Source organism: Notolepis coatsorum, assembly GCF_963971535.1.
Source record: "Notolepis coatsorum genome assembly, chromosome: 4".
Classification (NCBI taxonomy): Eukaryota; Metazoa; Chordata; class Actinopteri; order Aulopiformes; family Paralepididae; genus Notolepis; species Notolepis coatsorum.
The window spans coordinates 76,698,206-76,714,641 of NC_140168.1; positions in this window are offsets into that span (position 1 = coordinate 76,698,206).

Consider the following 16,436-nt stretch of genomic DNA (forward strand, 5'->3'; position numbering starts at 1 on the left):
CATATCACAACATGTTTAACAGTTTAAAGGTTTATAGCTGGTTCTTACCTCAAAGAAGGTGAGCATATTGTCTGGACAGTCTTGGAGGACAAAGGCAATCATTGCCAGGTAGGTGCTACAATTCTCAAACATCATTTTCCGGGTGCTGTTGGATGTCACATGGAGAGGCAGGGGAGCTCCAAAGTTCTCAGCCATGTTCTGCTTCTTGTTGGTTGTAGAGTCAAGTCACACAGTGCATCAGAACCTCACTCAGTGGAGCTGTGGACCTGGACTGATGGAGTCCCAGACCTCTGATATAAGTCCTGCCAGAACAATAGAACATTACAAGGTGTGCATTCCAGGTTGATGAGGGCCTTTTCATCTGGATGAGGTGGGTGGGGTCAATGGCTGTGATAACAGCCCACTCCTGGACCAATGGATGGTGCTAATCTTTGCTAATATACTTAGTTTAATATAGTGGGAAAATACAGGCTCCCAAACATGCTTGTTCAAATCAAACACATCCCTGAATGCTTACACTGTAAAAAATTAATGTTTTTTTCACGGGAAATTAACTGTATTATTTTACAGATTACTTTTGTTTTTCTACTTAAATGTAAATGCCATAAAAATACAGTAAATTACCTTTTATCAAAAGGCTCCTAAACATGCTTGTTCAAATCAAACACATCCCTGAATGCCTACAGTTATTATTTTTTTTCATATATTGCTTCAAAATCAATAAGTTGGAAGTTGTATTTGTTGAGACACAGTTTACAAACATCTTCCTTTCGTATATACTGTATATATTATGATGCACAATCCATTCCTCGGATTGTAATGATTGCAATCCTATACACTGTGAAAAAGAAGTCTGTACAAAAAAACTGTAAATGTCTGGCAGCAACGGTTGTCAAATACTTACTGTTAAATTACAGTAAAATCTAATACATTTACAGATTACAATATTTTGATAATGGTTAATATTTTGATAAAAGGTAATTTACTGTATTTGTATGGTATTTACATACTTAAAGTAGAAAAACAAAAGTAATCTCTAAAATAATACAGTGAAATTCCATTTTTTTAATTTGATTTCTTTTTACAGATTTTTTTACCTGAAACACTGGAGAATAACTGTTTCATTTTACTTAGTTTCTTCGGTAGTAATGATATACTGTTGTATTACATTACATCATATATTTATGAATGATGTTGACAGATGGATGGCTGTATTACTGAGAATGTAATGAAAGCATAACTCGAAGTGCTTTACAATGAAATAACTGCATATCTTTTTTCAGTATGGGAGAAAAAGTCTAATAATGCTTTTTACAAAATTATGCACATCATTCCTGATGAGACTGCTCAATTTGAGGTATTACCAGTGACTGTGGTGCAAAAACTCTGGAGTTTGGGAAGGACAGACGGATGATAGTCGCAGCAAAAAATAGACATGTTGGCTAAACCAATTGAATTTGAAGAGTTGTTTCTGCCTCTATTGCATTATATTGCAAGGGAGTTTAATGGCATTATCGCATTCTGCAAAAACAAGTAGCCTATCAGAGGATATGGATGAGGTCAAGCTATGATTCCAAACATTCCAATGTTATAGTCCCGTGAAATACCGTCCTTGCCGAACTCAATGCCATAGATTCATCATTCAGCCCATTTTACCAGAGGCAATGATGTTTAGATCAAGGTGAAAATCATTGGAATGTGGGCACGGCCTGTACAGCAATACTCTAGTTTTAAATGCAAATGTGTAATTCACACCTGCCCTCATGTTAACTAAATGTAGCCCCAATAGCTTCATCATTCAACACATTTGATCTGAGACAATGAAGTTTAGATGGGGTGAAAATCACTGGAATGTGGGCCAAACCATATAACACACAGATTTTGGTTCAACTGATATCAGGCTAAGGTTCACTCAAACTAGATTTTTATCTGAAATGTGATATCCCCAATGCATATAATTTAACATTGAAACATTTTCTTCTTTGAATTTGAAATATTGTGTAACGTTACCGTTATCTAATTAGTAACTGGCAACTGCAGATGTCTGCCCCATGTCTATACCCCACAATGCAAAGTGTCTAACGCTATAGCTTAATTGTAGATTCTAAACATAATGAGGTAACGCAGCTACCAAATGTTATCTTTAATCAAAGTGTGTAATGTTAATCCACAACAGCGACTTTTGGTATATGACATATCAATAGAAATACATTTACAAAAATACAAATGAAATACAGTTCAAATTAATTCCACAATTCTTTGCGATAGACTTATATCAATACACAAACAAATTTAAATTGATGACATTAGATCGGGTGTAGCTAATCTAAATAGTGTGCATCATTTTCAAAACGATATACTGTATTTTGAGAGTAAATCAAGCATAATAAACATTCATGTTCTAATGAAGCCTGAGAAACCAAGTTTGCACTTCACCGCATAGGTCCTTGTGAATCGCTAATGTCTATTTTGTAGTTGTAAACAGTGATCCCCTCATTAAAGTGGCCAATATCTGAAGAGGGCAGTGATGGATGAAGTGTGATTGTTATTATATGTACTTAATAAGTATATAGGGTATACAATGGAAGGAATTTGTATTTCTTTAGTCTAAGATAGTGATCCATAATCAGAAAATGTCCATATTATTTCAGCTGCTTCTGTTCTAAATACACAGATCGCTATAGTCTTGGACCGTTATTCATATTCCAATGGTCCCCCTTTATCACTTCCATTGTCCTGTTTAAAGATAGAAAATAAAATTTAAATAAACAAATGAACATGACTGAGACCCAGTCTGGTACACATTAATAAACACATGAACAACATACTTCATGCATTTTCCTCTGGAGGGACTGAATACAGTATATTTCTTACTGCTAATCTGCGATTTTAGGCAATATTGTGTTGCTATAGAAACATGTTTAAGAAATCCAAAATCTCCCATGCTAACAAACTATTGTATGCAGCTCTACAGACTAGTGATATATAAGGAGCAACAGGGAGGCAGGCCATGACATGTTTTCAGGATTCATTCATTAATTCAAGTTGAATTTCACACATTCAAAAAAGGTTTGGTTTGAGCAAGTCTATATAGGAAAACAATTTACACGACAATAAAACTATAATATATTAAACCCAAGAGTATGGTAAGAGAGAGCTAAAAGTACAATCACCATCCATTGGTCCAGATAGGTTTGTTGGAAGTGGGCTGTTATGACGGCCATTGACCCCACCTCATCCAGATGAAAAGGCCCTCATCAACCTGGAATGCACACCTTGTAATGTTCTATTGTTCTGGCAGGACTTATATCCAGAAGTCTGGGACTCCATCACTCCAGGTCCACAGCTCCACTGAGTGAGGTTCTGATACCACTGTGTGTGACTTGACTCTACAACCAACAAGAAGCAGAACATGGCTGAGAACTTTGGAGCTCCCCTGCCTCTCCATGTGACACCCAACAGCACACAGAAAAAGATGTTTGACAATTGTGCAGTATTGTGCAAAAAGTATGAATAATCACGAAAAACTAACTATTAAAATAGTTTTACAGAATTACTTAATTGATTTAATAACATATTGTAAAATATTATTATCCTGTATAAGTATAATACATGTGTATCAGGCTCAGTAATGTACCTTCCATACACCATTGACCTCTCACCTCAAGATATATGAATGAAAACAGGCTCAATTGAACCACTCCACAGCTGATTTATGGTAGTGTGTTGCCATTTTGGGCCAATACCATGCTGTTTTAGGCATGCGGTACAAATGTGTTGTCACAAATATATATTAGCCTATTCCATGGATTAGGTGTGGCTTTAAAGTTGAGACTTTTTTGGAATCCGGTGATGAAGCTTCCCACTTGGCAGGCCAAAAACATCTGATTGGTTATTGATGCATGCAGCTGTTGTTTTGGTCAATCAGATTTGAATCTGATAATAAATGAGTTATGGCTATTATGCCTTAATCTGGTAAATGTAATGTTGCTTTGTGGTGGAATTTCCCTTTACAAATGGAATTACAGACACAGAATGTTCTCAATGTAAGATTGTGAACCACTAAAATTAACATTAAATTAACAAATAGTAGTGTGTAACAGGCTGTTGGGATTTGTTGCGTGTGTCTTCATTAGTGGAATTAATTTATTAACAATTGACAGAAAGGAATACATAAATATATAAATAATTTAAATGTCATTATAGAATTGAAAATGTTTCGTTTTCTCATGTATAAATATTGAATCTCAATCACAAGGTGACATTGAATTTTTTTTATACCACATATGATGTTGGTGGCCGACAGCAGGGTTCATCTCCGGAACATTTAGGGCCAGAAGACCAAATTCCACAACATAATCTAGGATTATTAATCAGAGTATTATTATATATTATATTTGGTCTACATTGAGTTTACCTATTGAGAGTGAACAACTAGTTAACTATTAACAAGGTATAATACAATACAAATACAAAATAATATATGATAGCAAAACATAGTTTGGTTTAATATTTTATTGAAAAAAATATCTTCACAAGAAGGCAAGTATATATATAACATATTTACAGATTATGACATAACACAGGGACATTTGAGACAGAATAATCGTCCTGGGTTGGAAAGGAGCAATCCAACAAATCCAGAAAAACCAAACAGTAAGAAAAAATACTGGAAGATTGACCACAGTCAAATTACAGGGAAGATGGTGCGTCGTCAATTCAAGGGAATTCTGGACTGGTTCCCTGAGTTGGTCTCCAAAGTTATGGAGGCAGTCAGACCATCAGAGCACTACACTACTCTCCACTCCCCTGAACCTGCAGCCTACAGAGATGTTCAGATTAAATGTGAGGTGAAGTTCAGCAGTCCTTTTTCCATCGAATCCCTCCTGAAGAAAGACAGTCCCTCTGGCCTGGGCTCCAAACCCTCTCCTCTGTTGGGCATTTCCAGCCTGCCAGTCAGAGTAGAACAGCAGCCTTGGTGCTCAGAGAAAGGAGTTGGAACAAAGAGGAAGTTCAGCTGGGACGCTCCACCAGTGGAGATGCACATTCTTCATCCGGCAGGTAGAAGTTATGCCATCTACCCAGCAGGGGGCAGTGTGGACCATGGACTCAGTGGTTCTGGAAACAGGCCAGTCAAGAGGATTCGTATGTGTGCTGAGCCCTCAACCCTGATCTACACAAGACCCAGTGTTGCTCCTTATTTTACCAGCCGTCAGAACGGTTATGTAAATTATCCTCTACCAACATATCCCTGTGATGTTAAACGTTATTGTAAAATGTAAATGTAAATGTAAAATGTTTTTTTTTGTACATGCCACTTCTGCACTTATTTGTACATTATATTTGCTTACTTATCTTGGCACCTTTTTCAATAAAACACAAAAACAAACATTGTTACTTACTGCTATCATTTATTTGTATGCATACAGATCTGAGATGAAGAATTTATAACTGAACATAATCAGAATCAGAAAGATCTTTATTGCCAAGTAAGTTTGCACACATACAAGGAATTTGTATTGGTTGTTGCAACATTAACAGACAATTAAAGTAGAATCATCAGTCATATATAAACTAAATTAGAATAAAAGTACAATAGAATATGGGCTGTACAATTGTGCAGTATTGTGCAAAAAGTATGAATAATCACGAAAAACTAACTATTAAAATAGTTTTACAGAATTACTTAATTGATTTAATAACATATTGTAAAATATTATTATCCTGTATAAGTATAATACATGTGTATCAGGCTCAGTAATGTACCTTCCATACACCATTGACCTCTCACCTCAAGATATATGAATGAAAACAGGCTCAATTGAACCACTCCACAGCTGATTTATGGTAGTGTGTTGCCATTTTGGGCCAATACCATGCTGTTTTAGGCATGCGGTACAAATGTGTTGTCACAAATATATATTAGCCTATTCCATGGATTAGGTGTGGCTTTAAAGTTGAGACTTTTTTGGAATCCGGTGATGAAGCTTCCCACTTGGCAGGCCAAAAACATCTGATTGGTTATTGATGCATGGAGCTGTTGTTTTGGTCAATCAGATTTGAATCTGATAATAAATGAGTTATGGCTATTATGCCTTAATCTGGTAAATGTAATGTTGCTTTGTGGTGGAATTTCCCTTTACAAATGGAATTACAGACACAGAATGTTCTCAATGTAAGATTGTGAACCACTAAAATTAACATTAAATTAACAAATAGTAGTGTAACAGTAGGTGTAACAGGCTGTTGGGATTTGTTGCGTGTGTCTTCATTAGTGGAATTAATTTATTAACAATTGACAGAAAGGAATACATAAATATATAAATAATTTAAATGTCATTATAGAATTGAAAATGTTTCGTTTTCTCATGTATAAATATTGAATCTCAATCACAAGGTAACATTGAATTTTTTTATACCACATATGATGTTGGTGGCCGACAGCAGGGTTCATCCCCGGAACATTTAGGGCCAGAAGACCAAATTCCACAACATAATCTAGTATTATTAATCAGAGTATTATTATATATTATATTTGGTCTACATTGATGCAGTTTACCTATTGAGAGTGAACAACTAGTTAACTATTAACAAGGTATAATACAATACAAATACAAAATAATATATGATAGCAAAACATAGTTTGGTTTAATATTTTATTGAAAAAAATATCTTCACAAGAAGGCAAGTATATATATAACATATTTACAGATTATGACATAACACAGGGATATTTGAGACAGAATAATCGTCCTGGGTTGGAAAGGAGCAATTCTGGGTCTTCAGATCACATAGATCAGGAATGAGGGATTAGCACACATGATTGCAATCCTATACACTGTGAAAAAGAAGTCTGTACAAAAAAACTGTAAATGTCTGGCAGCAACGGTTGTCAAATACTTACTGTTAAATTACAGTAAAATCTAATACATTTACAGATTACAATATTTTGATAATGGTTAATATTTTGATAAAAGGTAATTTACTGTATTTGTATGGTATTTACATACTTAAAGTAGAAAAACAAAAGTAATCTCTAAAATAATACAGTGAAATTCCATTTTTTTAATTTGATTTCTTTTTACAGATTTTTTTACCTGAAACACTGGAGAATAACTGTTTCATTTTACTTAGTTTCTTCGGTAGTAATGATATACTGTTGTATTACATTACATCATATATTTATGAATGATGTTGACAGATGGATGGCTGTATTACTGAGAATGTAATGAAAGCATAACTCGAAGTGCTTTACAATGAAATAACTGCATATCTTTTTTCAGTATGGGAGAAAAAGTCTAATAATGCTTTTTACAAAATTATGCACATCATTCCTGATGAGACTGCTCAATTTGAGGTATTACCAGTGACTGTGGTGCAAAAACTCTGGAGTTTGGGAAGGACAGACGGATGATAGTCGCAGCAAAAAATAGACATGTTGGCTAAACCAATTGAATTTGAAGAGTTGTTTCTGCCTCTATTGCATTATATTGCAAGGGAGTTTAATGGCATTATCGCATTCTGCAAAAACAAGTAGCCTATCAGAGGATATGGATGAGGTCAAGCTATGATTCCAAACATTCCAATGTTATAGTCCCGTGAAATACCGTCCTTGCCGAACTCAATGCCATAGATTCATCATTCAGCCCATTTTACCAGAGGCAATGATGTTTAGATCAAGGTGAAAATCATTGGAATGTGGGCACGGCCTGTACAGCAATACTCTAGTTTTAAATGCAAATGTGTAATTCACACCTGCCCTCATGTTAACTAAATGTAGCCCCAATAGCTTCATCATTCAACACATTTGATCTGAGACAATGAAGTTTAGATGGGGTGAAAATCACTGGAATGTGGGCCAAACCATATAACACACAGATTTTGGTTCAACTGATATCAGGCTAAGGTTCACTCAAACTAGATTTTTATCTGAAATGTGATATCCCCAATGCATATAATTTAACATTGAAACATTTTCTTCTTTGAATTTGAAATATTGTGTAACGTTACCGTTATCTAATTAGTAACTGGCAACTGCAGATGTCTGCCCCATGTCTATACCCCACAATGCAAAGTGTCTAACGCTATAGCTTAATTGTAGATTCTAAACATAATGAGGTAACGCAGCTACCAAATGTTATCTTTAATCAAAGTGTGTAATGTTAATCCACAACAGCGACTTTTGGTATATGACATATCAATAGAAATACATTTACAAAAATACAAATGAAATACAGTTCAAATTAATTCCACAATTCTTTGCGATAGACTTATATCAATACACAAACAAATTTAAATTGATGACATTAGATCGGGTGTAGCTAATCTAAATAGTGTGCATCATTTTCAAAACGATATACTGTATTTTGAGAGTAAATCAAGCATAATAAACATTCATGTTCTAATGAAGCCTGAGAAACCAAGTTTGCACTTCACCGCATAGGTCCTTGTGAATCGCTAATGTCTATTTTGTAGTTGTAAACAGTGATCCCCTCATTAAAGTGGCCAATATCTGAAGAGGGCAGTGATGGATGAAGTGTGATTGTTATTATATGTACTTAATAAGTATATAGGGTATACAATGGAAGGAATTTGTATTTCTTTAGTCTAAGATAGTGATCCATAATCAGAAAATGTCCATATTATTTCAGCTGCTTCTGTTCTAAATACACAGATCGCTATAGTCTTGGACCGTTATTCATATTCCAATGGTCCCCCTTTATCACTTCCATTGTCCTGTTTAAAGATAGAAAATAAAATTTAAATAAACAAATGAACATGACTGAGACCCAGTCTGGTACACATTAATAAACACATGAACAACATACTTCATGCATTTTCCTCTGGAGGGACTGAATACAGTATATTTCTTACTGCTAATCTGCGATTTTAGGCAATATTGTGTTGCTATAGAAACATGTTTAAGAAATCCAAAATCTCCCATGCTAACAAACTATTGTATGCAGCTCTACAGACTAGTGATATATAAGGAGCAACAGGGAGGCAGGCCATGACATGTTTTCAGGATTCATTCATTAATTCAAGTTGAATTTCACACATTCAAAAAAGGTTTGGTTTGAGCAAGTCTATATAGGAAAACAATTTACACGACAATAAAACTATAATATATTAAACCCAAGAGTATGGTAAGAGAGAGCTAAAAGTACAATCACCATCCATTGGTCCAGATAGGTTTGTTGGAAGTGGGCTGTTATGACGGCCATTGACCCCACCTCATCCAGATGAAAAGGCCCTCATCAACCTGGAATGCACACCTTGTAATGTTCTATTGTTCTGGCAGGACTTATATCCAGAAGTCTGGGACTCCATCACTCCAGGTCCACAGCTCCACTGAGTGAGGTTCTGATACCACTGTGTGTGACTTGACTCTACAACCAACAAGAAGCAGAACATGGCTGAGAACTTTGGAGCTCCCCTGCCTCTCCATGTGACACCCAACAGCACACAGAAAAAGATGTTTGACAATTGTGCAGTATTGTGCAAAAAGTATGAATAATCACGAAAAACTAACTATTAAAATAGTTTTACAGAATTACTTAATTGATTTAATAACATATTGTAAAATATTATTATCCTGTATAAGTATAATACATGTGTATCAGGCTCAGTAATGTACCTTCCATACACCATTGACCTCTCACCTCAAGATATATGAATGAAAACAGGCTCAATTGAACCACTCCACAGCTGATTTATGGTAGTGTGTTGCCATTTTGGGCCAATACCATGCTGTTTTAGGCATGCGGTACAAATGTGTTGTCACAAATATATATTAGCCTATTCCATGGATTAGGTGTGGCTTTAAAGTTGAGACTTTTTTGGAATCCGGTGATGAAGCTTCCCACTTGGCAGGCCAAAAACATCTGATTGGTTATTGATGCATGCAGCTGTTGTTTTGGTCAATCAGATTTGAATCTGATAATAAATGAGTTATGGCTATTATGCCTTAATCTGGTAAATGTAATGTTGCTTTGTGGTGGAATTTCCCTTTACAAATGGAATTACAGACACAGAATGTTCTCAATGTAAGATTGTGAACCACTAAAATTAACATTAAATTAACAAATAGTAGTGTGTAACAGGCTGTTGGGATTTGTTGCGTGTGTCTTCATTAGTGGAATTAATTTATTAACAATTGACAGAAAGGAATACATAAATATATAAATAATTTAAATGTCATTATAGAATTGAAAATGTTTCGTTTTCTCATGTATAAATATTGAATCTCAATCACAAGGTGACATTGAATTTTTTTTATACCACATATGATGTTGGTGGCCGACAGCAGGGTTCATCTCCGGAACATTTAGGGCCAGAAGACCAAATTCCACAACATAATCTAGTATTATTAATCAGAGTATTATTATATATTATATTTGGTCTACATTGAGTTTACCTATTGAGAGTGAACAACTAGTTAACTATTAACAAGGTATAATACAATACAAATACAAAATAATATATGATAGCAAAACATAGTTTGGTTTAATATTTTATTGAAAAAAATATCTTCACAAGAAGGCAAGTATATATATAACATATTTACAGATTATGACATAACACAGGGACATTTGAGACAGAATAATCGTCCTGGGTTGGAAAGGAGCAATCCAACAAATCCAGAAAAACCAAACAGTAAGAAAAAATACTGGAAGATTGACCACAGTCAAATTACAGGGAAGATGGTGCGTCGTCAATTCAAGGGAATTCTGGACTGGTTCCCTGAGTTGGTCTCCAAAGTTATGGAGGCAGTCAGACCATCAGAGCACTACACTACTCTCCACTCCCCTGAACCTGCAGCCTACAGAGATGTTCAGATTAAATGTGAGGTGAAGTTCAGCAGTCCTTTTTCCATCGAATCCCTCCTGAAGAAAGACAGTCCCTCTGGCCTGGGCTCCAAACCCTCTCCTCTGTTGGGCATTTCCAGCCTGCCAGTCAGAGTAGAACAGCAGCCTTGGTGCTCAGAGAAAGGAGTTGGAACAAAGAGGAAGTTCAGCTGGGACGCTCCACCAGTGGAGATGCACATTCTTCATCCGGCAGGTAGAAGTTATGCCATCTACCCAGCAGGGGGCAGTGTGGACCATGGACTCAGTGGTTCTGGAAACAGGCCAGTCAAGAGGATTCGTATGTGTGCTGAGCCCTCAACCCTGATCTACACAAGACCCAGTGTTGCTCCTTATTTTACCAGCCGTCAGAACGGTTATGTAAATTATCCTCTACCAACATATCCCTGTGATGTTAAACGTTATTGTAAAATGTAAATGTAAATGTAAAATGTTTTTTTTTGTACATGCCACTTCTGCACTTATTTGTACATTATATTTGCTTACTTATCTTGGCACCTTTTTCAATAAAACACAAAAACAAACATTGTTACTTACTGCTATCATTTATTTGTATGCATACAGATCTGAGATGAAGAATTTATAACTGAACATAATCAGAATCAGAAAGATCTTTATTGCCAAGTAAGTTTGCACACATACAAGGAATTTGTATTGGTTGTTGCAACATTAACAGACAATTAAAGTAGAATCATCAGTCATATATAAACTAAATTAGAATAAAAGTACAATAGAATATGGGCTGTACAATTGTGCAGTATTGTGCAAAAAGTATGAATAATCACGAAAAACTAACTATTAAAATAGTTTTACAGAATTACTTAATTGATTTAATAACATATTGTAAAATATTATTATCCTGTATAAGTATAATACATGTGTATCAGGCTCAGTAATGTACCTTCCATACACCATTGACCTCTCACCTCAAGATATATGAATGAAAACAGGCTCAATTGAACCACTCCACAGCTGATTTATGGTAGTGTGTTGCCATTTTGGGCCAATACCATGCTGTTTTAGGCATGCGGTACAAATGTGTTGTCACAAATATATATTAGCCTATTCCATGGATTAGGTGTGGCTTTAAAGTTGAGACTTTTTTGGAATCCGGTGATGAAGCTTCCCACTTGGCAGGCCAAAAACATCTGATTGGTTATTGATGCATGGAGCTGTTGTTTTGGTCAATCAGATTTGAATCTGATAATAAATGAGTTATGGCTATTATGCCTTAATCTGGTAAATGTAATGTTGCTTTGTGGTGGAATTTCCCTTTACAAATGGAATTACAGACACAGAATGTTCTCAATGTAAGATTGTGAACCACTAAAATTAACATTAAATTAACAAATAGTAGTGTAACAGTAGGTGTAACAGGCTGTTGGGATTTGTTGCGTGTGTCTTCATTAGTGGAATTAATTTATTAACAATTGACAGAAAGGAATACATAAATATATAAATAATTTAAATGTCATTATAGAATTGAAAATGTTTCGTTTTCTCATGTATAAATATTGAATCTCAATCACAAGGTAACATTGAATTTTTTTATACCACATATGATGTTGGTGGCCGACAGCAGGGTTCATCCCCGGAACATTTAGGGCCAGAAGACCAAATTCCACAACATAATCTAGTATTATTAATCAGAGTATTATTATATATTATATTTGGTCTACATTGATGCAGTTTACCTATTGAGAGTGAACAACTAGTTAACTATTAACAAGGTATAATACAATACAAATACAAAATAATATATGATAGCAAAACATAGTTTGGTTTAATATTTTATTGAAAAAAATATCTTCACAAGAAGGCAAGTATATATATAACATATTTACAGATTATGACATAACACAGGGATATTTGAGACAGAATAATCGTCCTGGGTTGGAAAGGAGCAATTCTGGGTCTTCAGATCACATAGATCAGGAATGAGGGATTAGCACACATGATTGCAATCCTATACACTGTGAAAAAGAAGTCTGTACAAAAAAACTGTAAATGTCTGGCAGCAACGGTTGTCAAATACTTACTGTTAAATTACAGTAAAATCTAATACATTTACAGATTACAATATTTTGATAATGGTTAATATTTTGATAAAAGGTAATTTACTGTATTTGTATGGTATTTACATACTTAAAGTAGAAAAACAAAAGTAATCTCTAAAATAATACAGTGAAATTCCATTTTTTTAATTTGATTTCTTTTTACAGATTTTTTTACCTGAAACACTGGAGAATAACTGTTTCATTTTACTTAGTTTCTTCGGTAGTAATGATATACTGTTGTATTACATTACATCATATATTTATGAATGATGTTGACAGATGGATGGCTGTATTACTGAGAATGTAATGAAAGCATAACTCGAAGTGCTTTACAATGAAATAACTGCATATCTTTTTTCAGTATGGGAGAAAAAGTCTAATAATGCTTTTTACAAAATTATGCACATCATTCCTGATGAGACTGCTCAATTTGAGGTATTACCAGTGACTGTGGTGCAAAAACTCTGGAGTTTGGGAAGGACAGACGGATGATAGTCGCAGCAAAAAATAGACATGTTGGCTAAACCAATTGAATTTGAAGAGTTGTTTCTGCCTCTATTGCATTATATTGCAAGGGAGTTTAATGGCATTATCGCATTCTGCAAAAACAAGTAGCCTATCAGAGGATATGGATGAGGTCAAGCTATGATTCCAAACATTCCAATGTTATAGTCCCGTGAAATACCGTCCTTGCCGAACTCAATGCCATAGATTCATCATTCAGCCCATTTTACCAGAGGCAATGATGTTTAGATCAAGGTGAAAATCATTGGAATGTGGGCACGGCCTGTACAGCAATACTCTAGTTTTAAATGCAAATGTGTAATTCACACCTGCCCTCATGTTAACTAAATGTAGCCCCAATAGCTTCATCATTCAACACATTTGATCTGAGACAATGAAGTTTAGATGGGGTGAAAATCACTGGAATGTGGGCCAAACCATATAACACACAGATTTTGGTTCAACTGATATCAGGCTAAGGTTCACTCAAACTAGATTTTTATCTGAAATGTGATATCCCCAATGCATATAATTTAACATTGAAACATTTTCTTCTTTGAATTTGAAATATTGTGTAACGTTACCGTTATCTAATTAGTAACTGGCAACTGCAGATGTCTGCCCCATGTCTATACCCCACAATGCAAAGTGTCTAACGCTATAGCTTAATTGTAGATTCTAAACATAATGAGGTAACGCAGCTACCAAATGTTATCTTTAATCAAAGTGTGTAATGTTAATCCACAACAGCGACTTTTGGTATATGACATATCAATAGAAATACATTTACAAAAATACAAATGAAATACAGTTCAAATTAATTCCACAATTCTTTGCGATAGACTTATATCAATACACAAACAAATTTAAATTGATGACATTAGATCGGGTGTAGCTAATCTAAATAGTGTGCATCATTTTCAAAACGATATACTGTATTTTGAGAGTAAATCAAGCATAATAAACATTCATGTTCTAATGAAGCCTGAGAAACCAAGTTTGCACTTCACCGCATAGGTCCTTGTGAATCGCTAATGTCTATTTTGTAGTTGTAAACAGTGATCCCCTCATTAAAGTGGCCAATATCTGAAGAGGGCAGTGATGGATGAAGTGTGATTGTTATTATATGTACTTAATAAGTATATAGGGTATACAATGGAAGGAATTTGTATTTCTTTAGTCTAAGATAGTGATCCATAATCAGAAAATGTCCATATTATTTCAGCTGCTTCTGTTCTAAATACACAGATCGCTATAGTCTTGGACCGTTATTCATATTCCAATGGTCCCCCTTTATCACTTCCATTGTCCTGTTTAAAGATAGAAAATAAAATTTAAATAAACAAATGAACATGACTGAGACCCAGTCTGGTACACATTAATAAACACATGAACAACATACTTCATGCATTTTCCTCTGGAGGGACTGAATACAGTATATTTCTTACTGCTAATCTGCGATTTTAGGCAATATTGTGTTGCTATAGAAACATGTTTAAGAAATCCAAAATCTCCCATGCTAACAAACTATTGTATGCAGCTCTACAGACTAGTGATATATAAGGAGCAACAGGGAGGCAGGCCATGACATGTTTTCAGGATTCATTCATTAATTCAAGTTGAATTTCACACATTCAAAAAAGGTTTGGTTTGAGCAAGTCTATATAGGAAAACAATTTACACGACAATAAAACTATAATATATTAAACCCAAGAGTATGGTAAGAGAGAGCTAAAAGTACAATCACCATCCATTGGTCCAGATAGGTTTGTTGGAAGTGGGCTGTTATGACGGCCATTGACCCCACCTCATCCAGATGAAAAGGCCCTCATCAACCTGGAATGCACACCTTGTAATGTTCTATTGTTCTGGCAGGACTTATATCCAGAAGTCTGGGACTCCATCACTCCAGGTCCACAGCTCCACTGAGTGAGGTTCTGATACCACTGTGTGTGACTTGACTCTACAACCAACAAGAAGCAGAACATGGCTGAGAACTTTGGAGCTCCCCTGCCTCTCCATGTGACACCCAACAGCACACAGAAAAAGATGTTTGACAATTGTGCAGTATTGTGCAAAAAGTATGAATAATCACGAAAAACTAACTATTAAAATAGTTTTACAGAATTACTTAATTGATTTAATAACATATTGTAAAATATTATTATCCTGTATAAGTATAATACATGTGTATCAGGCTCAGTAATGTACCTTCCATACACCATTGACCTCTCACCTCAAGATATATGAATGAAAACAGGCTCAATTGAACCACTCCACAGCTGATTTATGGTAGTGTGTTGCCATTTTGGGCCAATACCATGCTGTTTTAGGCATGCGGTACAAATGTGTTGTCACAAATATATATTAGCCTATTCCATGGATTAGGTGTGGCTTTAAAGTTGAGACTTTTTTGGAATCCGGTGATGAAGCTTCCCACTTGGCAGGCCAAAAACATCTGATTGGTTATTGATGCATGCAGCTGTTGTTTTGGTCAATCAGATTTGAATCTGATAATAAATGAGTTATGGCTATTATGCCTTAATCTGGTAAATGTAATGTTGCTTTGTGGTGGAATTTCCCTTTACAAATGGAATTACAGACACAGAATGTTCTCAATGTAAGATTGTGAACCACTAAAATTAACATTAAATTAACAAATAGTAGTGTGTAACAGGCTGTTGGGATTTGTTGCGTGTGTCTTCATTAGTGGAATTAATTTATTAACAATTGACAGAAAGGAATACATAAATATATAAATAATTTAAATGTCATTATAGAATTGAAAATGTTTCGTTTTCTCATGTATAAATATTGAATCTCAATCACAAGGTGACATTGAATTTTTTTTATACCACATATGATGTTGGTGGCCGACAGCAGGGTTCATCTCCGGAACATTTAGGGCCAGAAGACCAAATTCCACAACATAATCTAGTATTATTAATCAGAGTATTATTATATATTATATTTGGTCTACATTGAGTTTACCTATTGAGAGTGAACAACT